This window comes from Lissotriton helveticus, chromosome 3_1 (genome assembly GCF_964261635.1).
Source record: "Lissotriton helveticus chromosome 3_1, aLisHel1.1, whole genome shotgun sequence".
NCBI lineage: Eukaryota > Metazoa > Chordata > Amphibia > Caudata > Salamandridae > Lissotriton > Lissotriton helveticus.
This window is the reverse complement of record NC_136061.1, coordinates 1,381,305,923-1,381,330,088: the sequence shown is the minus strand read 5'-3', so window position 1 is coordinate 1,381,330,088 and position 24,166 is coordinate 1,381,305,923. Positions and strand designations below refer to the sequence as shown.

Here is a 24,166-nt window from a genome sequence, read left to right as displayed (position 1 = left end):
TACATAAAACATTCTGCATTGCAGCAAAATCAAGGATAACTGAACGATTGTTGTAATTATAGATCAAAAACACCCACCATAAAAAACAGTAGGGCGGCGTTAGTGATCCACTTCAGGAGGTAGGGACACAACGTTATATATAAATAGTGAAATAATGAACTACCTAGAGGGACAAAAGGTGAGAGTCAATTACAGAATTTAATGATGGACATGAGAAAACTAAAACCCAAAATAGGGTTCCATACTAGATAAGACCAACATCAAGATAGAAGCCGTTTGTGCCACTAAGAGAAAATGTTTGCGAAATAGATTATCCACAATACAGGATATGGTAGAGTCAAAACGAACAAAATATATGGATAAATTGGCACGAGTCCTCAGTATTAGTATCAGGGTCTAGGTCTATATGAACCAAGCCGAAAACAACACAATCAGGTAATAAAAATAAAAAAAATAAAAAAAATGTTTTATATACAAGTATTGCTCACCCCAAAATTAGAGAATAACGTGAAGCATCGAATTGCATTCACTTTAGCAAGTAAGTCATCAAAGTCCTCTTCGCAAACGTAACGTCTATTATTAATGAGCAGATGTATCTGAGTAAGAGAAAATAAATAAATGAATAAACACCATCTATTGCCTATTACTATAGACTGGGCAGTTAGTTGACAAAGCTACAGAATAAAAGCCTATTTGAGCCGTAACCTTTAAGTATGTCACAGTATGGAACTGGTGTAGAGGCGAAATCATTTTCCCAATTAAGTCGCCAGAGTAACATATGGTGAATTAAATATTGCAGTCGTATCTGAAAGAGCAGTTTAACATGGGTGCCGAAAACGAGTACAGCAATAAGTGACCTTAAACAGCACATAATGTATAAATAATGACGGAATACTAAAACATAATGAGACATAATACGACAGGGGCTCACCGTAGGCAAAGGTGGGTACAATTCAAGGCTGTCAAGATCCAAAGTTACAGGACAGAGTCCATATCAAAATAGGTCCAATAATTCAAAGCGAGCAAGTAATGTACACGAGCTCATAGAAAGGTAATGAAAATAGCCGCGTTCGCAACCATGATAAGTTGCAATCTGGGAACAAGAGAATAAAAAAACAGGCATATCAAGATTTAGTGAAATCAAAAATATATCGCCAAGGAAATGTACTAGCATACTGTATGCTCCCACACCAAAAACTAGGTGGGAAACTCACACAATGCAGTGGGTGCATAATATCCCCATCAAATGCAAGATAAACACACAATCACTTCGCTTACCCGTCTAATCGCAACAGCGCTCGTGACCCGTCTGGTCACTCGTAGCAGCAAAAGTTGCTTAGTGATCGGCAACATTTTATATATGCCTAGAAGTAGATAGCGCGGGAAGGAGCCAAACAGAGTTCAGGTGTGAACGCTGGGCCGGGAGTAAGAGTGGTGGAGATCGAAAACAGACCAGACTGACTAACATTCTGCAAAACAAGACGGCGGCCATCTTGGAATGTTGTTAGTTTAAGCAAACACGAGAAAAACTATATATTTAATGTCAGAAACTGCTCACATGATTCAGAAAAGGGGGTGGTGATGAACAGAGTGTCTGAATTAAGCAGACCACTCTTACCCAGTCCAAAGATCAGGGCTTGATCCATCACCGTTATTTAGCTCACTGCCTCATCCCAGCTCAGAACCTGGCTATATGCAAATTAGTCTGTCCCTGGCCCAGTGCATCATGGGAACAGGGCAGACCAAACTACCAAGCCAATTCTTCACCAGAAAGGAGACAAGCTTCCGGGGACCGGTTTCTGGCCTTTCAGCCGTCGTCGGCCCGGCTTGCTTGAATCCTGATGGAGCAGTGAGCAAGGGACTCATGTCTGAGTATACCCTGCTACACCTATAGTGGCCAAAAACGATTCAGAAAAGGGGGTGGTGATGAACAGAGTGTCTGAATTAAGCAGACCACTCTTACCCAGTCCAAAGATCAGGGCTTGATCCATCACCGTTATTTAGCTCACTGCCCCATCCCAGCTCAGAACATGGCTATATGCAAATTAGCCTGTCCCTGGCCCAGTTTTAGAAACTGCTCACATGGCACCCTCATCTCCCCATTCCCAACAAGTATTGTTTTATTTTCAATTCGGGAGCAAACCTGGCAACCAACATGGGAGCCCCTGAGACGAGGCACAGGTTTAGACATGTCAGTAGGGAATCTTTAAATAATATAGATAGAAAGTTTCTGTACATAAGTAGAGGACCACCCAGTTGTAATAAGCTCAAAAATAAGAACAGCTGTCAAAAGAGAAAGTATAAATGTAGAGAGGACATGAATGCGACATAGGGAAACAAATGTGCAATAATAATAGCAACATGTCCCTAAAAGAGAGACAAACAGTTCAGTCTCAACAACTCATCAGACAGGACACAAACGGCGACCAATTTTAGTGGTCTTTGACAAGAGAAAAAAAAAACATTCTTGTTTATTTATGTTTTTTATATAGTTGTATACATAAAGCCAGATGATTACTGATTGAAGGACAACGTTACCCACAGTATCAACAAGAGTATCATATGTTTGAAAGTGCATTTTTCATAGCTTGATCATTTCATGCCTTAAGAAACACATGTAATTCGCGATCTGTGTTTAGTCCCCTATCAACTGCTCTCAATTTGATCAGCCACTGAGATTCCAATTTTCTTAATGTGGCCACTCTATCCCCTCCTCTAGGATTGGCTTTCACCTCAGCAATACCATGAAATTTGATCGCCAATATTTCAGATTCTGTATGGACTGCATTATAATGGACTGCCAGAGGGTAGCTCTTATTGCCATTACGGATGGCTCGTACATGTTCCTGTATCCAATTGTGTTATAGACCGACGATGTAATTGTGTTATTGATGTATTTTGTGGTTAAAAAAAGAGAGATGAAATTAGTAATTGGTTCTAATTGTATGTTTTTTTCCGAACTAGAAACTTGTCCTGATGAAGGTCTTATCCTAAAAACCGAAACGCTGCGTCGACAACTGTGTAACAATACATTTTTTTAATGTTCTTTCATGTGAATTGTCACATTTTTAACTGGTCTCAATGGCACAAAAATTGTTTTGTAAAAATGAATTTTTAAGAAATTGTTTTATGACTGTATTATCTTTTGAATAAATTGTACAATTGTTCCATGTATTATCTGTTATCGTTTTTTATCTGACTCTATTCATTTTTGTGATTTATTATTCATGTGGTTATGGTTTGTGCACAAAAAAGGTGAATACCCCCTCTACTATTTAGTAGGTGTTCCTTTTCCAACTTCGTGGCCAGATAGGGACTTCCCTTTATTTCTTTGGTTTATTACTCCTTGTCCCTGATTGGATATATAAGGAAACCTCCCTGTCTTTTTTAAAAGAGAGAATCCAGACACATTATTGGTTTATGTAGACGTTACCCAAAAGGGCATAACATGGATGAAGAACTTAATGTACATCTCTAGGAAGAATAATTACACATGTATGTAAGATTGTGAATTGCTAATTATCTTTCTTGTATCAATGTGTGAATATATTTTGCTTCTTTTCTTCTGTATCCCACAGGTAGAAAGGGAGGGGCATGTCTCAGGCCTGCGGCACCTGTACCCTAATCCTTTCACTGTGGTCATCTTCTACTCTTACTCCATCTATGTAACGTATTTGGACTTTTAACAGTTTAATTAGTTTTATTAATTTTGTTGTGATTCTTATTTTGATTAGTTGCACTTAGTCACTAGAGTTAGTATATCACACATGATGGGAGTGAGAGGCCTATTCCCTGAATCCTCTTTACATCACATATGTTTATCGTACATTATAGGTAGTACTAAGCCGACCTTGCTCACTAACCAGAGCTTTATAGCTGTACAGTCATCGGCATCTTTGTCAGTCTCTTCGATTAACCAGGAGTTACTGACACTAAACATATTTAGGAGATATGACATTTAACTTAGGAACTGACCACTGTCACTATTATCTCTATCTACCCAGCGGCAACAACGGGGATACCATGGCAACGGATAACATTAGCCATGCCTGGCTCTTCCGTTTGCATGATGACCACGCCCACTTATAATGCCCTACACTTTCGCGGCTTCATGATTAGATTATGAACACTACTAACGTAACGATGATTTCAAACTGAATTAGACGCATGACTTTACTCAGTATGCAAACCCCATTTTAGTATTACATATGTTTATTGAAGATACCTCAGGTGAAAACAAGTAACAGTGGCACATGAAGGAACCGTTGAACTGTCCTAGGACAGCGCCCCTAAGCAGTGATAAGCAAGACACAAATCTCAGGGTACAGCATGGGCGAACAGTCTTATATACAGCAAGCTGCCTACAACCCAAACAGGGCCGGCCGCGTCGTCAAAAGAGTGTGGGTGAATAATGTCTCTGGGCAAACACCCTGCCCCCAACTATCGAAGGGACTGGAGCTCAGTTCCATGCTTAACTGTCGCTGAGTGTCCGACTGACCTTCTTCTAGCGCCTTACTGTGCGGCCTTAAGCATCAGCCCCTGCAAGGTCCCCTTATTGCCAAAATTCATAACAAGCCCCAACCTGCCCCGGTAGAAGAAGAGGGAAACCCCCTTTGTAAACCACCCATAACCCCCCCAAGCCCTCAACCCCCAATTCCCCTCGGTAACGCTCCTCCCCACAAAACTCCCCCCCCCGGTCCATGGTCCAGGTAGCCGCTGTTTATGGCTCTCTCAGTCTACAATGGTAGGTTAACGTGCTTTGGGTGTAGTGCCGGTGTCAGTCAATCTTAACAGGCGAAGGTATTTGGGGCAGGTCACCGCCGTGAACTCAGATGCCAACAGGGATAGGAATGGTCTCCACAGGTCTGCGTACTGCGCTTCTTCCCCCGCCCCAGACAAGGACAATTTCTCCATACCGAGGACCAGCCATAAACGATGAAGCCAACCCTGATATGTGGGGATGTGTTTGGTTCTCCATTGCGCCACTATCTTTTGTACCGCCGACCCCAGTGCTATCGCTATCAGGCGACCCCTCTGTGATTTCAGTGGGTATGTCAGTGCGTTGGGCAACCCCAGGAGCACGTCGGCGGGGAATCGAGGGATTTCCATTTCGAAGTGTGTGTCTATCTCCCCAGTATCTGGCTCCAGTATCCTTGTAAGACTGGGCACTCCCAAAGCACATGCACCAACGTGCCCATCTGACCACATCTGCGCCAACACCTGGGGTCTTGCGTGCTATCCATTTCGTACAGGCGTTCGGGGGTATAATACCAGTAGTACGCTACTTTCGTGAGGGTGTCAGTAAGGCCCATGTGATAGGCTGAGTAACGTGCCCTATAGTAGATTCCCTCCCACTCCTTATGTGACAGGTTCCTCCCCAGCTCTCGTTCCCAGCGCACCCTGCTCGCATTATAGATGTGTGTGTGTTTCTGCATGAGTGTTTTGTAGAGGTCTGAGATCAGTCGTTTGTCAGTGGTGTGGGAGAGCAGCCAATATTCAAATTTGGTCAGGTGTCTGTCAGCCGTCGACCTCACTGTAGTATGGAGCGCCCAGTGCCTGACCTGGCAGTAACGGAGCCGTTCCGTCTCCGGCAGCCCGAATTCCTGTCAAAACTGGGGGAAGGGAATCACCCCGTCTGCGTCATATACATGATGTAGAGCCCGACAACCTGCAGGCTTCCAGCGCGCAAACGATTTCTCGTCCATCCCTGGCTGGAATTCTGGGTTCCCTACGATGGGTGTGAGTGGTGAGGGAAGGGTAGTCAGTTCTTGACTAATCCCTACTCGGTACCAAATCTCCAGGGGCACTCGCGTAATGTAGGAAGCATAAAGATTGGGAGGCCGGTGTTCCCGTCCCATAAAGGGGATTTCCTGCAGCGTCCTCCCTGCGACGGCCTGGTCCTGAAACAACCAGTGCTTCCCGGATTCCCACCTGACCCATTCCACTAAAAAGCGGAGCTGGGACGCTTGAAAGTACGTTGCTAAGTCCGGCATCTCGATGCCGCCCTGGTCTGGCGCAAGCATGGCTATCTGACGCTTCATGCGGGGTTTCCTCCCATTCCAAATGAACTGCGACAATTCTGACTGCATCTGCTTAATCCAGCCACGGGGTGGCGCAAGAGGGATCGTTCGGAAGAGGTATAAGATTTGTGGGAGAACTGTCATCTTAACAGCCGTGACCCTGCCCAACCAGGACAATGGAAAATATTTCCAAAGACCTAGCTCACATCTGATTTTCTGCCGCAGCGTAGAGTAGTTGAGATCCACCGAGGTCTGGAGAGAGGGTGCCAATTGAATCCCCAGATATGGGACCGCTTCTGACGTCCATGGCATGGGGAACTGCGCCTGTAGCTGTGTACGCGTAGTGGGGGCCAGGGACAAGTCGAGAGCTACCGATTTAGTCATATTAACTTTGAAACCGGAGACGTTACCGAACCTCTCCAAGTCCGCAACACACGCCGGCAGGGAGCGCCAGGGATTCGCAAGGGAGATCAAGACATCGTCCGCGTACAAGCTTATGGTGTGGACGTCACCCCCGAACTTGATACCCTGCACTTCCGGGTCGGAGCGCAAAAGGCATGCAAGAGGCTCCATATATAGGGCGAAGAGAAGCGGGGATAAGGGGCAGCCCTGCCTGGTACCGCGTTCAATATGAAACCTCAGCGATGTGCACCCGTTGACCCGGACTGTAGCTGTCGGATATTTGTAGCAGTTGAACACTCTATTACAGAATTTAGGCCATATCCCCGCCTTCAGCATCACTTTCTCCAGGTAAGGCCAATGTACTCTATCGAATGCCTTTTCAGCATCAATGGCCAGCATCATGTATTCACCCTCCGTTCGCGCCGCTTTTTCCAGTAAGTGAAAGGCCCGATTAGTGTTGTCTGAGGTCTGGCGTTCTGGAATAAACCCGGACTGGTCCGGGTCGACCAGTCCCCCCATACAAGGGCCCAAGCGGGAGGCGAGAATACCTGTGTATAGCTTGAGATCCACGTTCAGGAGGGAGATTGGTCTATACGCCCCGCACTCCACCGGATCTTTACCTGGTTTCTGTATCACTGCGATGGACGCTTCCAGCAGGTCCATATGGATCGCTCCGTCCTCCGCGAAAGAAGTAAAGAGTCTGGCAAGCAGTGGTGCCACTTGATGACAGAACGTTTTGTAAAAGCTTGCCGGGAAACCATCCGGTCCCGGAGCCTTGCCCAGTTTAAGCCGCGAGATGGCGGAGATAACCTCCTCCGGTCTGATGTCCCTCTCCAGGCAGTCTATTTGTTCTGGCGTCAACCTCGGCAGGGGGATGTCTGCCAAGAATCCCGCCTCCGCCTCAGGGTTAGGAGGGTCCGCGGAGTATAGTTTGGCATAGAAATCGCTGAAGACTTCCGCTATGGCCTGTTGTCCGCCTACCGTGACACCATCGTCCCGCTTTATCACGCGCACCTCTCTGCGCTGTGTGACCTTGCGCAGTTTATGAGCCAAAAGACGCCCATACCTGTCTCCGCCCGTATAATAAGCATGGCGTAGGCGTAGTGCTGCGTATTCTGCCCTATCAAGATCAAGGGCCGCAAGTTGCTGGCGGACTGCCTTCAGTTGCCTCCATATCCTAGGCGCCCCCGTTCTACGATGGATCTGTTCCAGTTCCCTGGTCTGCTGTGTGAGTTCGTTCCTTTTAGATTGACGCTCTGCATTTTCTGCAGTAGAGAGAGATATAAATGCTCCCCTAAGGACCGCTTTCAACGCCGCCCATTGCGTGGATAGTGTGGTGTCACTGTTACTATTATGTGCGAGATAGTCAGTGATCGCGCCCTTGATTTTCGTGACCACCGCTCCCCTATGTAGGAGTGAATCCCGGAGGCGCCAAACTCTGCTGGGACGCTGTATAGGTGGCCTGGAGAGGGTGACCGTTACCGGAGCGTGATCGGAGAGTGAAGCAGTGCCTATGTCAATACTGACAGCTAGTGACTGGACGGCGGTGGAAACTAGCAGATAGTCAAGACGCGCGTATGTTTGGTGGGCCGCTGAGAAATGAGTATAGTCACTCTCCCCGGGGTGTAGCTCGCGCCATAGATCTACCAGCCCTAAGTCATGCAATCTGGCTCTGCCCGCCGCTGTGAGCGCTCCCACCTGTGTAGTGCGTTGGCAGGACCTGTCGAGAATGTTATCGAAGACCAGATTGAGGTCCCCGCCCAGGACAATGTGACTGTCTGTTGTGTCGGTGACATCAGTGATTGCTCTGTGCAGAAAGTGTTCCTGTCCATCATTGGGTCCATATATCGAGCCAATCGTAAAGGTCCTATCGCCTACAGCGAATCTGTACGCCAGTAGGCGCCCCTTAGTTTCGGCCAATCTCCCCAGCACCTTGCCCCTGAACTTCTGCGCCACCAGAATTGCCACCCCTGCTTTCTTATCTGGGCATGAGGAGAAAAATTGATGGGGGAATTTACTAGACCTGAGCCTGTGACAGTCTTTATGCAGAAGGTGCGTTTCCTGTAGGAGGCATATGTCCGCCTTCGATTGGTCTAACTGTAGGAGGATCGCCTTGCGCTTGACATGATTATTCAGGCCACGCACATTCAGCGTGAGGATAGTGAGTTCGTCATTTGCCCTCTAAAGGATCCTCCCCGCAAACCCACCCCATGTGCTGCCCTAGAGTACCCAACTCCACCGAACCCTGTTCCATTCCTACGCCATGGCATTGCCCTCCCCGTCTCAGCGCCGGACCGACCAATGTTCGAACCATGGACCAGACACTCACCCCAACTCAAACTCCCCCTCCTCCCCCCCAACTGCAAAGTGTCATTGTCTCTCATCCAAGGATGAAAAGGGAAAAAGAATAAAGTAAGATAGTCTTACTAGTCTGTCCGGGAGCATCCTCCCGCCAACGGCCTGGTGGCCAATACGGACCTTCAACTCAAGTGGCGTCCTTGAGTCTCTCTCCCGTGGGACCGGTGCCGCTGTCTGTGGCCACTGCATCCACCGCGGCGCGCTGTCCTGCTGCGATCTCCGTCGCCGGTGGCTTCTTGACTCCCTTCCGCCGTCGCTGTTGGCTCCATTGCGGTCTCCTCCCTTCTGTCTCCGGCGCCGTTCCCTGGGCCTCTGCGTCATCTTTCGGTGCTTCTATACCCAACAGAGTGTAGGCTTCCGAGACGGATCGGAGTTGGTACTGTTTGTTCTCCAGTCTGAAAATTAGGCGAAAGGGGTGGCCCCAGCTGTACGGAATATCCTTCTGTTGTAGGTAGGACGTGACTGGCTTGAAGAGCCGGCGCTTGTGCAACGTGAGCGCCGCCAGGTCCTGAAACAGCAGCGGCGAGGTGCCCTGGAACGTTATCGGGTGCTTCTGGCGGTGCCCTTTGTAGTATCTCCTCCTTGGTACGGTAGTCTTGAACACACACCAAGATGTCTGGCGGGGGCGCTGTCGCCGCGCGGGGTGGACCGGTCCTGTGGGCCCTGTCAAGCTGTAGGGGAGAGTCCAATGGTCTCCCCAACACGTGGTTGAAGAGCTCTCTAGCATAGCGGAACGTATCTTGGGTAGCATCAGATGTGGCCACATTGCGAATGCGGATGTTGTGACGTCTGGAGCGATTTTCTAAGTCCTCCAAGTGGAGTTGCAGATCCACTTGTTGATCGTGCAACCGAATAATCTCCTGTTGCTGAGCTGAGAGTTCCGTCTCCCGTTCATCGCTCTTGGCTTCCAGGTCCGCCACCCGTTCCCCTATGCCATCCATCTCGCGCCGCACTTCTCGAATCTCGCTGGTGAATTCAGTCTTGAAGGTCTGTATGTCGTCACGCAGGGAGGCAAAGAGGCCCTCTAAAAAGGACTTCATTATAGGCTCCGTACCCTCGTCCGGAGTCTGCTCCATTTTTTTCCCCGTCGGGGCTATTGCGACCTTCTGCGGGGGGGATTGCGACTTGGCAAACATCTCCTTCACTGTTTTGCCTCGGGGCGGTCTGCCCGTAGACATCCCTCTTTCCTGGCAGGCCGACCACCCGGAGTCCCGGGACCTCTATTCAGGGCAGTCGGTCACGTGCTTCAGCGTGCCTGCGAGCGGGCGACGGGCCTCGCCGAGTCCAAAGCGCCCTCCAGGGGCCTCCCCTTCACAAGTGTCCTGCCGTGATTCCTTTTTTTTTTTTTTTAAATATCTTTATTCAAGAAATTTTTTCCCCCCCCATTTTTCTGTTACAACCAATGTGTTTTTATACATTTACATATTCTTTTATAACAAATACAGATTAGTACTGCTAAATAATAGTAAAAATAATATGCAGATTTAGAGTACTAATATTCAAAGACATAAATGTGGCACATAATACAACATCTCTATTTAACCTTATATATTCAACACAATTCTCAATTATTGCCGCACACCATTTTTCCTATTCTTCCACTGTTCAATGGGAAACCATATCTTGCACCCCATAGCTTTTGCCTTCCTTCCTTTTCTGTCATAAATAGCCCTCTCCAGATTATACGTAGATAATAATCTTGCAACCCAGGTCTGGAATGTTGGTGCAGTTTTGTCCTTCCATGCTTTTGCGACAATTATCCTATATACTGCTGCAGCCATGAATAAGAATTCTGGGTAGGTTATATTATCCTCTGAGCTTACCCCCAGGATTATTAATTCCTCAGATAATTTAATTTTTATATCCAGTGTATTCTCTAGAAACTCTTCTATTGCCCGTTTTAAAGTGTATAATTGTGGACATTGTGCGAACATATGTGTTATATTAGCTTGAGCTGAATTACACCTTGGACACGTTATTCCCGTGGAGCCTCCCCAACTGGCTATTCTGGCTGGTGTATAATATAATGAATAAACTGTTTTATAGTGTTGGGTTTGGAGTGTAGCAGAGCATAAGATAGTTCTACCAAAATCTAAGGAGATCTGTAAGTCTTCAGGTCTTGCATTTACCTGCTCTCTCCATTTACTACTGAATTTCTCTCTGTCATCAGTTTTATAGGCTTGTAATTCTGCATACAGCTGTCTTATTGAGCATGAGAAATTACTTCCCAAATAATCCATAATCTTACATCTCGCCATCCCTCCTGCACCCCCCGTTTTTGTATAGAAGTAACTCCTCGCTTGTAGGTATTTGAAGAAGCTATGTCCAGTTATTTTATACCTATGCTGTACGTTTTGGAACGTTAAGATTGCTCCCCCTTCATCCATTAAATCTCCCAGTTTCTTAATCCCTTTCTCGTCCCATTCTTTCATAACTGTATCCCAAAAGATTTCTATCGGAAGGCTATCATTTCTATAAAGCCTTAAATATCGATTATACCTTCCCAGTCCCAATTTTTTCCTTATCGCTTTCCAAACTTTATATATCGCAGTCAGTGTCTTAAATCTTGTGTGCTTAAAATATGCAAAGTCCACCGTTGCTACCAAAGCGTTTTCTGCCGCTTTACCTAGAAGTACTTTATATACATTCTCCGGCCCTTTCCTCCCCATCTCCTCCTCCTGATCACTTCCGCCTAATAATCCTTTGGAATATTGTAGAGCTACCGCCCAGTAGTAAAATCTAAAATCGGGTGCTCCCCAACCTCCTCTCTCGCGCGGTTGTGTTAAAAACCGATATGCTCTGCGTGTCTTCCCCTGTGCCCAGATTAACTTATTTACAGCCGATTCTATTCTATTAAACCAAATCCCTTCGAAAAAAAGTGGGATTGCCCTGAACAAATATAAAAACTTCGGAAAAGTAACCATTTTGATAAAGTTGATTCTACCCATGAGAGTCAGGTGTAAGTTATTTACTCTCTCCAAGTTGCTTTTTACTTTGGCTAGCAGTGGTTCCACATTTATCTCTACTAGTTTTTCTAGGTCTGCCGTAACCCTGACACCCAAGTACTTTGTGTCTGAGACAACTCTTGCGTCTACAAATGTAGTGTATATGTTCTGAACGACCTGTGTTTTCCCCCTGTTTATTGAATATCCAGAAACCTCTCCGAATTTCCTAGCCTCCTGTTCAATTTCAGCCAGTGACTCCTCTGGTGTCGGTGTAATGACGGCCACATCATCTGCGTAGGCAAATAACTTATATTCTTTCCCGTGTAATATAACTGGGGTAATCGTCCTATTTATTGACAGTCTTCTCAGATAGGGGTCCAGATATATTGCAAATAATAGTGGTGAGACTGGGCAACCCTGCCTGGTCCCTCGTCTAATCTGCACTGCGTTAGAGTATGATCTATTAATACGGATCCTTGCGCTAGGATGTTTATATAATGCCTGGACTGCCTTTATGTATCCTCGACCTATACCAGCCCACTCCATAGCCTTCCAAAGGTAAACCCAAGAGACCCTGTCGAAAGCCTTCTCGGCATCCAAAAAGATAGCCGCGACAGGATCGCCTGCGGCCGCTACAGCGTCCAAAATGGTTATCAGCTGTCTAGTATGTTCCGTGGTTCCCTTCCCTGGTATAAACCCATGTTGTATAGGGGAGACCACCTTCTCTATCACCTTGCTCAATCTGTTGGCCAGTGCCTTGGAGAATATCTTCGCATCAGCATTAAGCAGTGTGATAGGCCTATAAGAACCCGGTTCAGTGGGGGGTTTATCTTTTTTCAATAATACGATTATGTCGGCCCCCGCCCAAGAGTGAGGAGCCGTTCTGCCTCCTTGTGCCAAGCAACAAATTATCCAGATATCTTTGGCTAGTACATCCCAGAAAGTTTTGTAAAATTCTACTGGGATCTGATCTTGACCCGTTGCTTTGCCAGATGGTAAACTAAATGTTGCGTCTCTTATCTCCTGTAGTGTTAATTGTGTATCTAGTTTATCCCTATCCTCTATGCACAACCCCTCCTGTTGGCCTTGCCTTAGATATTCCAAGCTCTTTGCTTCTATCTCCTCATCATTTTTATCCTGCTCGTATAGTCTCTCGTAAAACCTCCTAAACTCCTCCTGCACCTCCTCCACTTTATTAACAATTATCCCATTACAGTCCTTAATTTCTTTGATTTCTCCTGCCGCTAGGGTTTGCCTAGTTCTAATCGCAAGCAGATGTCCCACCCTCTCGTTACATTCATAACATTTCTCTTTGTGTGCTAAGTATTTTCTTGCTGTTTTTTGTGCCAGAGTAGTCCCTGTTTCTGATCTCTGCATCTCTATGGCCACTAAAATCTGTTCAATAGGTTCTTGTTTTTCTATTGCTTCTACTAGCATTTTTTCCATCTCCAGCAGCTTTCTAATATCCTCATCCATCTTGTCTTTTTCCTTTTTACTTCTTGTCAGAGAAAAACTTAATGTCTCTCCCCTTACTCCTGCTTTAAAACTGTCCCACACCATATCTGCTGAGGTTGAGTATCTATTTATGTCCCAAAATTGTGTCAACCATTCTTGCATCCTTGCGACATAGTCCTCATCCTTCAACAAACCTCTCTCAAATGACCATGTCGGGTTTATTTTTTCCACTTTTTGTAATGTTGCTAAGCTTAACACCAACGGATTATGATCCGACATTATCCTTGGGAGACAATCTATTTTAGCCCTGTTAACTAATGAGCTAGAGATAAGGAAATAGTCCAAACGGGCAACTGTTTGATGTGGAGCTGAATAATAGGTACTACCTGATCCTAATGGATTAAGCTCCAGCCATATATCCACCAGCGCGTTGTGTCTAGCGAGATTTTGTATTGCTTTATGCACCTTTTTTTTTCTTCCTTGATAACCACCTCCGCTTGCGCCTATTACTCCATACAGCCCATTAATATTAAAATCCCCGCAGCAAATCACAGGCTCTGGCCACAAAGCTAGCTCACTATCCAGGAATTCTAATAAATCCGATTCGTCTTCATTTGAACCGTATAGTGAGACCAAAGTACATCTTCCCGCTGTTGTTTCTAGGTCTAGCATCACCCATCTCCCTTCAGAATCCTCTTTTTTCTTTTTAATTTTAACCACCCCTTTTCTGGCCAGAACTGCCACCCCCTTGTTTCGCTCTTCTTGTCCTGTATTAGCAAGGATCTCCAACCCCATCTGACCAAGCAGGAATTTATCATCAGCTGCTACGTGCGTTTCCTGTATACAGGTTATATCAATTTTCCAAAATCGCAGCAGTGCGGAGAACTTCTGTCTTTTCTCCAAATTGTTTAAACCACAGATGTTAATTGACATTATCCTAAGTGCCATGTTTCTAGTTTAGCTTTTACCAGCGCCTCAGATATTTTTTTGCCTTTTTCTATATGCTCTTTTACTGCACTTCTACACTCTTTACAAATCTGTATTAACTTGCACCAACACCTTTTCCCCGTGAATTCTTCCCTTCCCCCCCCCTTTAAGCCCCCCCGCCCCGGCTGCTGCCCCTCCCCCCCTGTGACAGGCAAATAGGTAATCCCTGACCTATGTGTGTCCGCTTGGCGTTGTAGAGTCGCTCCCCCTCTCCTCCCCTCTTATCAACTACTACATTGAACTATCAGGCATTTAGTCGCCATATATGTATACTTGATATTAAATTTCTTCTACTCCCTTCCTTGCCTATTTCCTTCGAGCCCCCCCTTTTTCTTTTAACTCTGTCAAAAACTCCCCCGCTTTTATTTCAGAGAAAAACATTCTGTTACGGCCCGCTACGACAACCTTCAGCTTTGCTGGGAACAATAGATATGCCTCTGCTCCTTGGGCCTGAAATGCATTGATCAATTGTCTTAGCCGCCATCTCCTCTCCACTGTTATATGGCAAAAGTCAGGTCTTGCGAAGAAAGTTATCCCTTCCACCGTTTTTTTGGCATCAGGTCTAGCTCTCTCCATTAGCTCCTGCCTTGCGAGAAAGTTTCCAAAAAAGACTAACATAGCCCTGGGGAGTATATTTGAGCCTTCCTTATGTGATTTTTTTACAAAAAGTGGATATCTATGGGCTCTCTGCACTTCTTGGTCCCAGATCCATGGTGCTTCTGGGAACGCACCCTTTAGCAACTTGACGACGAGGCCTCTCGGATCTTGGCCTTCAATCCCTTCCTCTATTCCGAGGAGTCTGACATTGTTTCGCCTCTGGCGATTCTCCAAGTCCTCCACTTTCCACTGCAGATCTTCCATGACCTTAGTCTGCCCCTCTCTAGCTGATTGCCACTCAGTTGCATCATCTTCTAGGCGTCCGGTTCTTTCCTCAACTCCAATAATTCTTTCCTCAACTTCTTCAAACTTTTTGTTTATCTTCCTTATTGAGGCTTGGATTTTTTTCGTATCATGCCTGGCCCTCCGACTTTCAACCCTGGCTTCCATTTGCATCTGTTTCAGCATAGCAAACATTAGGTCCAGTTTCCCTCCATCATTTTGTGCCTCATTCTCGTCTTCCTTATATATGCTGGAGGTGGCAGAATAATCCCATGCTAGCTTTTTATATGTTCCCTTATGGAAGTGCTGGGGGGAGCCTGCTCTTCTAGATGATATTTTACGCTTTTTTTGTGTACCTCTGCCCCTCGAGCTGTCGCTAACTTCTGAACTCGATAGTGAGTCAGAAGAGTCTCTTTCTTCCTCGCTGCTTGCCAATATTGAGTCTGATCCCTCAGGGACAGAGAAAAACTCTCCATCAGCCCCATCAGCCCCATCCGCACAAACCGTTTCTGCCAAACTGGCTTGTTTTTGCTCCTCGCGTATTTCAGCTTCTACCTCAATGAGGGCCTCAAGCATTAGCCCCGTGTTCAGCGTCTCACCCCCACAATTGGCCTCTCTCACCTCTTTGTTTGCATCTGAGTCTTGGTTTTCGTTCTGTTCTTTCTGGTACTGCGGCTGTTCCTGCTCTGGTACAGCGTCGTCTCGCTCAGCTGCTGCTTGACTCACCACTCGGATCTCTGCGGGAAGCGTGAGCACCGTAACCTCCGGTTGCATAGCAACGCCTCCGCTTGCGTCCTCGAGGACGCTCTGAGCAGCTCCTGCGGGCGGCCCGGTTGTTGTGCTCTGCTGGGCTCCCGATGTTCCTGAAGCCCCTGCTGCCTCTACGTGGATTTTGGCTCCGAAGACCTCGGATACAGAAGGTTGCCGAAATCCAGTATCGGGTTTCTTTTTTTCCCCCGCTGCATCCCGCGTCGTTGTTGTGATACCGGTGCTTCTCACGACTTTTGGTTGAGTCAGCGTTTTTTCCTTTTCTCCGGCTCTCTCCAGTTTACGTAGCTGTGTTTTCGTGAGGGAAGAGACCGTGGGGGTTGTCTTCTTGTTGTTGGGTGGCGCTTTTGTTTTTGGAATAGCGCCCAGTTTGCCTGAATCCTTTTGTATAAGATCTTTGTTTGTGACGCCTGGTATGGGTACTTGTTGCTGTGATTTCTCCTTTCCTCGGGTACCCATTTCTGCCAGCAATATTTTACGGAGCCTTGAGTACCACAATTTTGCTTTTTCCAGTAAGTCTGCGAGATTAATAGTCCCTCTGTGTTGGATTATAGCGGCGAATTGCATGCTGCCTTCAAATCCCCATTAGTGCCTGAATTTCTGCTTAACTTCAGGAGAGGGGTCTAGGTGCGACTTACTCCCACAGCGCCTCGGCGGCCATCTTGCCTCCCCTCATCTCAAGCGTCCTGCCGTGATTCCTTGATGCGTGTGGTGGCGCGCTTCTCTCCCCTCTGTCCCTCGGGCCGTACCGCGCCTCTAGCGATGTCCAGTCCGTTGGGGCCGGGCGGTTCGGGTTGGGAAAAGCTCTATGCCTCTGTGGGCCACCACCCAACTTCACCGGGCTACGGGTCTCTTCTAGGCCAAAGCGCTCTCCAGGGGCCCCCCCTCACCAGTGCCCCGCCGTGAATCACCGATGCGCGTGGCAGCGTGCTTCTCTCCCCCTCGGTCCACCGGACCGTGCTGCGCCTCCAGCGATGTCCAGGCTATGGGGGCCGGGTGAAACGGGCTGGGAAAATCTCGATGCTTCTGAGGGCCACCGCTCAACATCACCACACACCGCTGACCACCAAAGCCAACCACGTGGGTAGGGCACCGTGGATCAATGCTGCAGGGCGTCTCCTCAGGCCCTGACCCCGAGGGAGCTCCGTGTCCTCTGTAGTGGTGGAGGCCTCCTTGCCGTGCGAGCGTAGCTCTCACCTATCACTGCTGTCCGGATCTCGTCGCCACCAGCGTAGCCCTCCGTGGCCCCTCAGGGATCTCGGCGCTCTCTCCTGGCCGGCGACGCTGCACCCCACACACCGCGCCTCATGGGCCGATCACGCTGGCTGTCCAAGCCCAGCCTCTGTTCTCCTAAGCCTGCGGTCGCTCCCCTTTCTGCCCCTCGGATGCCGCCGCGAGCGTGGTCGCTGCTCACCTGCAGGTCAACGTGGGAGGGGGCGGCAGCAGTCTCAAGGCCGCCGCTTCGGATTCTCCAGGGTCCAGGCCCCCGGCCGCACGGCCGCCCGGGCTCAGCCGCCGGCACAGCGCTATGGGGGAGGGGCCGTTCGCGGCTCCCGTACTTCAAATGTCCTCGCCGGTCGTGCTGGTGCTCCGCGGGCCAGGGGAGTGCGGGCAGCCGAGGTGCTTCCGAACGTGGAGGTTTGGTGGAGCGCTACGTCTTTGTGTCGGCCCGGCCGCCTCCTGTGCGCTGTGGGGGAAGGGCGCCCAACGGCCTCCGAGCTCAAATCCAGCCATCGATCGCCACCACTCGCGGTCTCCCCGCCCCCGGACGGGTGCTCCAGGCTCCGTAAGTGCTGACTGCAGTTCCGACCACCCGGGACCCCGTGTCACGGGTCCCGGTACGCCAGAACCGGTGCTGCAAATCGGCCGTCGACGGGAGCAGAAGGTTTATGCGACCGCTCTCGTCGCCATCTACTGCAAACCACATTTTGTGACTTGAGACGGGGTTAAGATTAATTACATGTTTACTCTTTTACCTGAGGGAAATTGTGTTATTAGACTGCAATGCCGCGGTTATTAAACTGACGAGGTCACTTACACAAGTCATATACATAGACTGATGTTAAACACACAGTAAACACGAGGGTCTTAAATTACGATATTTGTTACGGACAATTATGGCTATATGTACCATGCCAAGATGGCGCTCATATTTTGGCTCGCTTAGTCCTCTTTTGATTACAATGAATTATGTGAATAACTTGAAATACGATGAACTTTATTTACAACTTTGTGTAATCAAGCGCTCTATGGAGCGCGAAACGCGTCACGTTGGGTTTATGGTGTGAATAAACCTTACTGCTTGGACTATATACGTGAGCTGTTGTTATTTGACCCAAGTGCCCGTTTTGGAATGCCGTTTTGGGTTTTTATATATATATATATATATATATATATATATATATATATATATATATATATATATATATATATATATATATATATATATTTACGAGCAAAATGTCCAGCTAATTATAACACCCCTGAAACCTATGGTTTTTTCTGTGAATTTCTAAGGTTTTTTAAATGCTAATTTCTAACTATAACGTCTCTGAAACCTATTTTTTTTGTAAGTATGGGCTGAAAATTCGTTCCGCTTGCGAATCTCGCGAAATCTCGGTAAAATCCGCGAATCAGCAGGGACGAATTTTCAGCCAAGCACTTACAGGGTTACAGCAGCAGGTGCAAAAGTTGAAGCTAATTTTTTGTAACCTTTTACAAAAGGGTTACAAAGAAATTAACTTCAACTTGGGCACCTGCTGCTGTAAGCCTGTAAGTGCTTCCTGGCGCCTCGTTGCCTACTTGCAACTGTTCTCTGACCCTACTCTGACCCTTGAAGCAGGGTCAGAGAATAGTTACAAGTAGGCAATGAGGCGCCTGTCACGAAAATTAAACCTCAACAGGAAGCACTGACAGATATAAAAACAAGCATTTGCAATGCAATAGGTCTCGCATTAGCAAAGTTTAAGCTATTGGTCTTGTAAATGACGATTTTTTTTATTTATGTGTTGGTTTTGAAAATAGCTAAATTATTAGCTTTGTCATTTACAATGCCAATAGTCATAACTTTCGCAAATGTGACACCTATAGCATTTGTAATGCAACATGTTTTGTATATACGTGACTTAGCTGTATTGATATTACAAATTACAATGGCTTTTAATTTTTTAAAATAATTAATACTTAAATAAAAGTGATTTTAATTTATAATGGCAATAGCTTAAACTTTTGTAAATAACTTTTGTGAAGATTATGTTCAGTGTATTTTATTGTGACGAAAATCCAAGAACAGAAGTGAAATATTAACATATTTTTGTGACATTTGTAATAAAGTTTGAAACATTGAGAGAACATATTTGAACCAGTTGTTGTTGAATGGTTGCGCAGATTGATGCTGGGGTGGCGCTGAGTGGTGCTGTGGTGGTGCTGAGTGGTGCTGTGGTGATGCTGAGTGGTGCTGTGGTGGTGCTGAGTGATACTGGGATGGTGCTGAGTGATGCTGGGGTGGTGCTGAGTGGTGCTGTGGTGGTGCTGAGTGATGCTGTGGTGGTGCTGAGTGATGCTGTGGTGGTGCTGAGTGGTGTTGTGGTGGTGCTGAGTGATAATGTGGTGGTGCTGAGTGATGCTGTGGCGGTGCTGAGTGATGCTGTGGTGGCGCTGAGTGGTGCTGTGGTGGTGCTGATTGATGCTGTGGTGGTGCTGAGTGATGCTGTGGTGGTGCTGAGTGATGCTGTGGTGGTGCTGAGTGGTGCTGTGGTGGTGCTGAGTGATAATGTGGTGGTGCTGAGTGATGCTGTGGTGGCGCTGAGTGATGCTGTGGTGGCGCTGAGTGGTGCTGTGGTGGTGCTGAATGATGCTGTGGTGGTGATGAGTGGCGCTGTTGTGGTGCTGAGTGATGCTGTGGTGGTGCTGAGTGATGCTGTGGTGGTGCTGAGTGGTGCTGTGGTGGTGCTGAGTGATAATGTGGTGGTGCTGAGTGATGCTGTGGTGGTGCTGAGTGATGCTGTGGTGGTGCTGAGTAGTGCTGTGATGGTGCTGGGTGATGCTGTGGTGGTGCTGAGTGATGGTGTGGTGGTGCTGAGTGGTGCTGTGGTGGTGCTGAGTGATAATGTGGTGGTGCTGAGTGATAATGTGGTGGTGCTGAGTGGTGCTGTGGTGGTGCTGAGTGATAATGTGGTGGTGCTGAGTGATAATGTGGTGGTGCTGAGTGATGCTGGGGTAGCGCTGAGTGATGATGTGGTGATGCAGAGGGCAGAAAGGCACAAAAAGCAGTTTAACAAAGGGCAGAAGGGTAGAAAAACAAGGGAAAAACGAGTCTAACAGAGGGAAGAAGGGCACAAAAAAACAGTCTAACAGAGGACAGAAGGGCACAAAAACAAGGGAAAAAAAACGAGTCTAACAGAGGGCAGAAGGGCACAAAAAACGAGTCTAACGGGGCAGAAAGGCACAAAAACGAGTCTAACAGAGGGCAGAAGGGCACAAAAAACGAGTCTAACAGAGGGCAGAAGGACACAAAAACAAGGGAAAAATGAGTCTAACAGAGGGCACAAGGGCACAAAAAAGGAATCTAACAGGGGGCAGAAGGGCAGAAAAACAAGGGAGAAACGAGTCTAACAGAGGGCAGAAGGGCAGAAAAAAAAGGGAAAAACGAGTCTAACAGAAGGCAGAAGGGCACAAAAAACGAGTCTAACAGGGGGCAGAATGAATCCCGCCCTGCGTGTTTGTCCACGAAGATGCCACCTTTTTGTGCAATACCTCTACTCAACTGGAGTACTTTCTACTGTCTAATCAGTAAGTGCTCCCTCGTTGGCTAAATGTATAGGGGCAGATTTACAATAACTGGCGCATCCCCAGGGATGCGCCAGTTATTGTGCGCCACAGCTCCGCCACCCATGGTGCGCCGCATTTACAATGCGGCGCACCATGTGGCAAAAACGGCACAGATGCGTCACGCATCTGTGCCGTAAAAGCAGCGCATTGCTGTAGCTGCATCGCGCTTGCAACGCAGCTCCAGCAATGCTCTGGGGGGCCCTATCTCCCCAATTCTGCTTCAAGCCTTGCACCTGCTTCAAGCAGGTACAGGGTTTTGACGCAACTTTGGCCTAAAAGTGACTGAGTGAAATCTTGTAGATTTCACTCAGCCACTTTTAGGAGGCATTCCTGTGCAGGAACGCCCTCCCCTGCGCCGGAACACCTCCTGATGGCGCAGGGCTTTACAACTTTACAACCCAGAGGGTTACAGTGCTGAACCAGAGGGTGGCAGTGCTGAACCAGATGGTGGCAGGGGTGAACCAGAGGGTGGCAGTGGTGAACCAGAGGGTGGCAGTGATGAACCAGATGGTGGCAGGGGTGAACCAGAGGGTGGCAGTGGTGAACCAGAGGGTGGCATGGGTGAACCAGAGGGTGGCAGTGGTGAACCAGAGAGTGGCAGTGGTGAACCAGAGGGTGGCAGTGCTGAACCAGAGGGTGACAGTGGTTAACCAGAGGGTGGAAGTGGCTAGCCAGAGGTGCTGTGATGAACCAGAGGGTGGCAGTCGTAAACCAGAGGGTGGCAGTGGTGAACCAGAGGGTGACAGTGCTGAACCAGAGGGTGGCAGGGGTGAACCAGAGGGTGCTGTGATGAACCAGAGCGTGGCAGTGGTGAACCAGAGGGAGGCAGGGGTGAACCAGAGGGTGGCAGGGGTGAACCAGAGGGTGGCAGTGCTAAACCAGAGGGTGACAGTGGTTAACCAGAGGGTGGCAGTTGTGAACCAGAGGTGCTGTGATGAACCAGAGGGTGGCAGTCGTGAACCAGAGGGTGGCAGGGGTGAACCAGAGGGTGACAGTGCTGAACCAGAGGGTGGCAGGGGTGAACCAGAGAGTGGCAGTGCTGAACCAGAGGGTGGCAGTGGTGAACCAGAGGGTGGCAGTGATGAACCAGATGGTGGCAGGGGTGAACCAGAGGGTGGCAGTGGTGAACCAGAGGGTGGCATGGGTGATCCAGAGGGTGGCAGTGGTGAACCAGAGAGTGGCAGTGGTGAACCAGAGGGTGGCAGTGCTGAACCAGAGGGTGACAGTGGTTAACCAGAGGGTGGCAGTGGTGAGCCAGAGGTGCTGTGATGAACCAGAGGGTGGCAGTCGTAAACCAGAGGGTGGCAGTGGTGAACCAGAGGGTGACAGTGCTGAACCAGAGGGTGGCAGGGGTGAACCAGAGGGTGCTGTGATGAACCAGAGCGTGGCAGTGGTGAACCAGAGGGAGGCAGGGGTGAACCAGAGGGTGGCAGTGGTGAACCAGATGGTGGCAGTGCTAAACCAGAGGGTGACAGTGGTTAACCAGAGGGTGGCAGTTGTGAACCAGAGGTGCTGTGAGGAACCAGAGGGTGGCAGTCGTGAACCAGAGGGTGGCAGGGGTGAACCAGAGGGTGACAGTGCTGAACCAAGGGTGGCAGGGGTGAACCAGAGAGTGGCAGTGCTGAACCAGAGGGTGGCAGTGGTGAACCAGAGGGTGGCAGGGGTGAACCAGAGAGTGGCAGGGGTGAATCAGAGGGTGGCTGTGGTGAACCAGAGGGTGGCAGTGATGAACCAGAGGGTGGCAATGGTGAACCAGAGGGTGGCAGTGGTGAACCAGAGGGTGCTGTGCCCATACACGACCGCATGGGTAACTTCGCCATGCAAGCGGCCCGCGAACACGAAAAAGCCCCGTGAACACGCAAAAAACCCTGCGAATACGCAAAAAACCCCGCGAACACGCAGAAAACCAAAAATCCGCAAATTCGCACGAATTCGCGGATTTTGCGGATTGCGAATTCGTTTTCGCGGAACGCGAATTCGCAAATTTTGCCCATACTTAGTTTTTTTCAGTGAATTTCAAAGATTTTTTAAATGCTAATTTCTAACTATAACGTCTCTCAAACCTATGGTTTTTTCAGTGAATTTCAAAGGTTTTTTAAATGCTAATTTTAAGTGTAATAGTAGTTATACCTATGTTTTTGTACTGATTTTCTACAGTTTTTTAACTGTTTATTTATCAATATTTTATTTATGAATAACATATATTTTTCTGCAAATTTCAAAAAAGAATAAAAAAATCAAACTGAAATATTGTTTAATTTTTATTTTAATATATTTATATTATTTTCTTTTTTTAAATAATGTTTTTCCAATTTTTTTTTGGAGTTGCGTACCCAGTGCGTACACATCACGGTGGGTGCCCGGATTCTATCCGCCTTTATAGAAAAGTCGTGAAGGATCCACATACGCTGTGCAACAGCTGTGTGTTTTTCAGTTACATCATATACATTTAATATTACGTGATGTGCACGATTGGTATGCGACCAGTCCGCGACTCCTGTTCCTGCGAAATCTCAACACATGCGCATTACGTAGTGCGACGCTTGCACGGTGGCAGGTCCCGCGTGACGTCATATACGTGCTGGGGCATGCTGGGAGCGCGAATCCCGCAAAAAGATGTTATGTTCTAAAATGATATGTGAGTGTCTTTAACATACATATTAGGGCAAGAGATTATCTAAGATATTCATGAAAAAAAAATATTTGTACTTATAATAAACGTATATTATTTTTAAATGTATTGTCGCAAAGTCGCGTCAGGTGCATGCTTCGTGAGCGCAGAGTGCGCGGATCCCATGTGACCTAAAAAAAAAAAGATTTCATTGGTTCATAACATTTCCCACTGTAACTATTGAAGGACCCCACCCATTTTAATCATTCTTGTTGGAGCATCTTTAGAGAGACATCACTTTTCCTACAAGAACTCTTTTTGCTTGTTTTTTTTGGTGTTTTTCAAAAAATATCAAACAAAATGGCATCTGGACAGCAGCAACAGCAGGAGGAAGTATCTTCTGAAGAACAATTCTTGCAGGAGGCACCACGTCCACAGAGGCTGGAATCTGTCGTGTGGAAATTCTTTACTTTTCCACCTGGAGAGAAGAAAGTAAATGCTAGAAAGGTGACGTGCAAAATTTGTGACCGAGTCCTGTCATGAGGCAGTGAAAAAATTACTCTTGTGGCACTGCTTCTATGTACAAGCATCTCCGGACCTCACATCCTCTCAATGTTGTTTGGGAGGAAATGAGGTGAGCTGCTTTGAACTCCTCACCTGCTGTGGCAAGTACGTCTGGAGCGTCCTCAGGAACACCTGAATGGACATTAGGCCAGAATTCGCCTTTCTCGAACAACACTGCGTGAAGTGTAAGAAACTTATATGCTTCGGTGAACAGTCGGTGGATGCAGTTTGTGCTGCGCAACGCAACCATCGTTGTTAATTTTTTTATTTTTTTTTAAATGATAAATAATTCCAAAAGTTTCCTGTTTTATTCGTTCTTTTTGTTGTTCATTTTTTGAAAAAACACC

At 47.5% G+C, this 24,166-nt stretch overlaps 1 long non-coding RNA gene across 1 annotated transcript in view; it reads right to left on the bottom strand.

Moving 5' to 3' along the window:
• Positions 1-486: 486 nt before the first annotated feature.
• The window catches only part of LOC144824982 (uncharacterized), a 101,640-nt gene continuing 77,960 nt past the window's right edge, over positions 487-24,166 (bottom strand). The window contains exons 3-4 of the long non-coding RNA XR_013609222.1: positions 932-1,093; positions 487-596 (exon numbers count right to left, since the gene is read on the bottom strand). This is a non-coding gene — a long non-coding RNA (uncharacterized LOC144824982). The remainder of the gene's footprint in view (positions 597-931; positions 1,094-24,166) is intronic.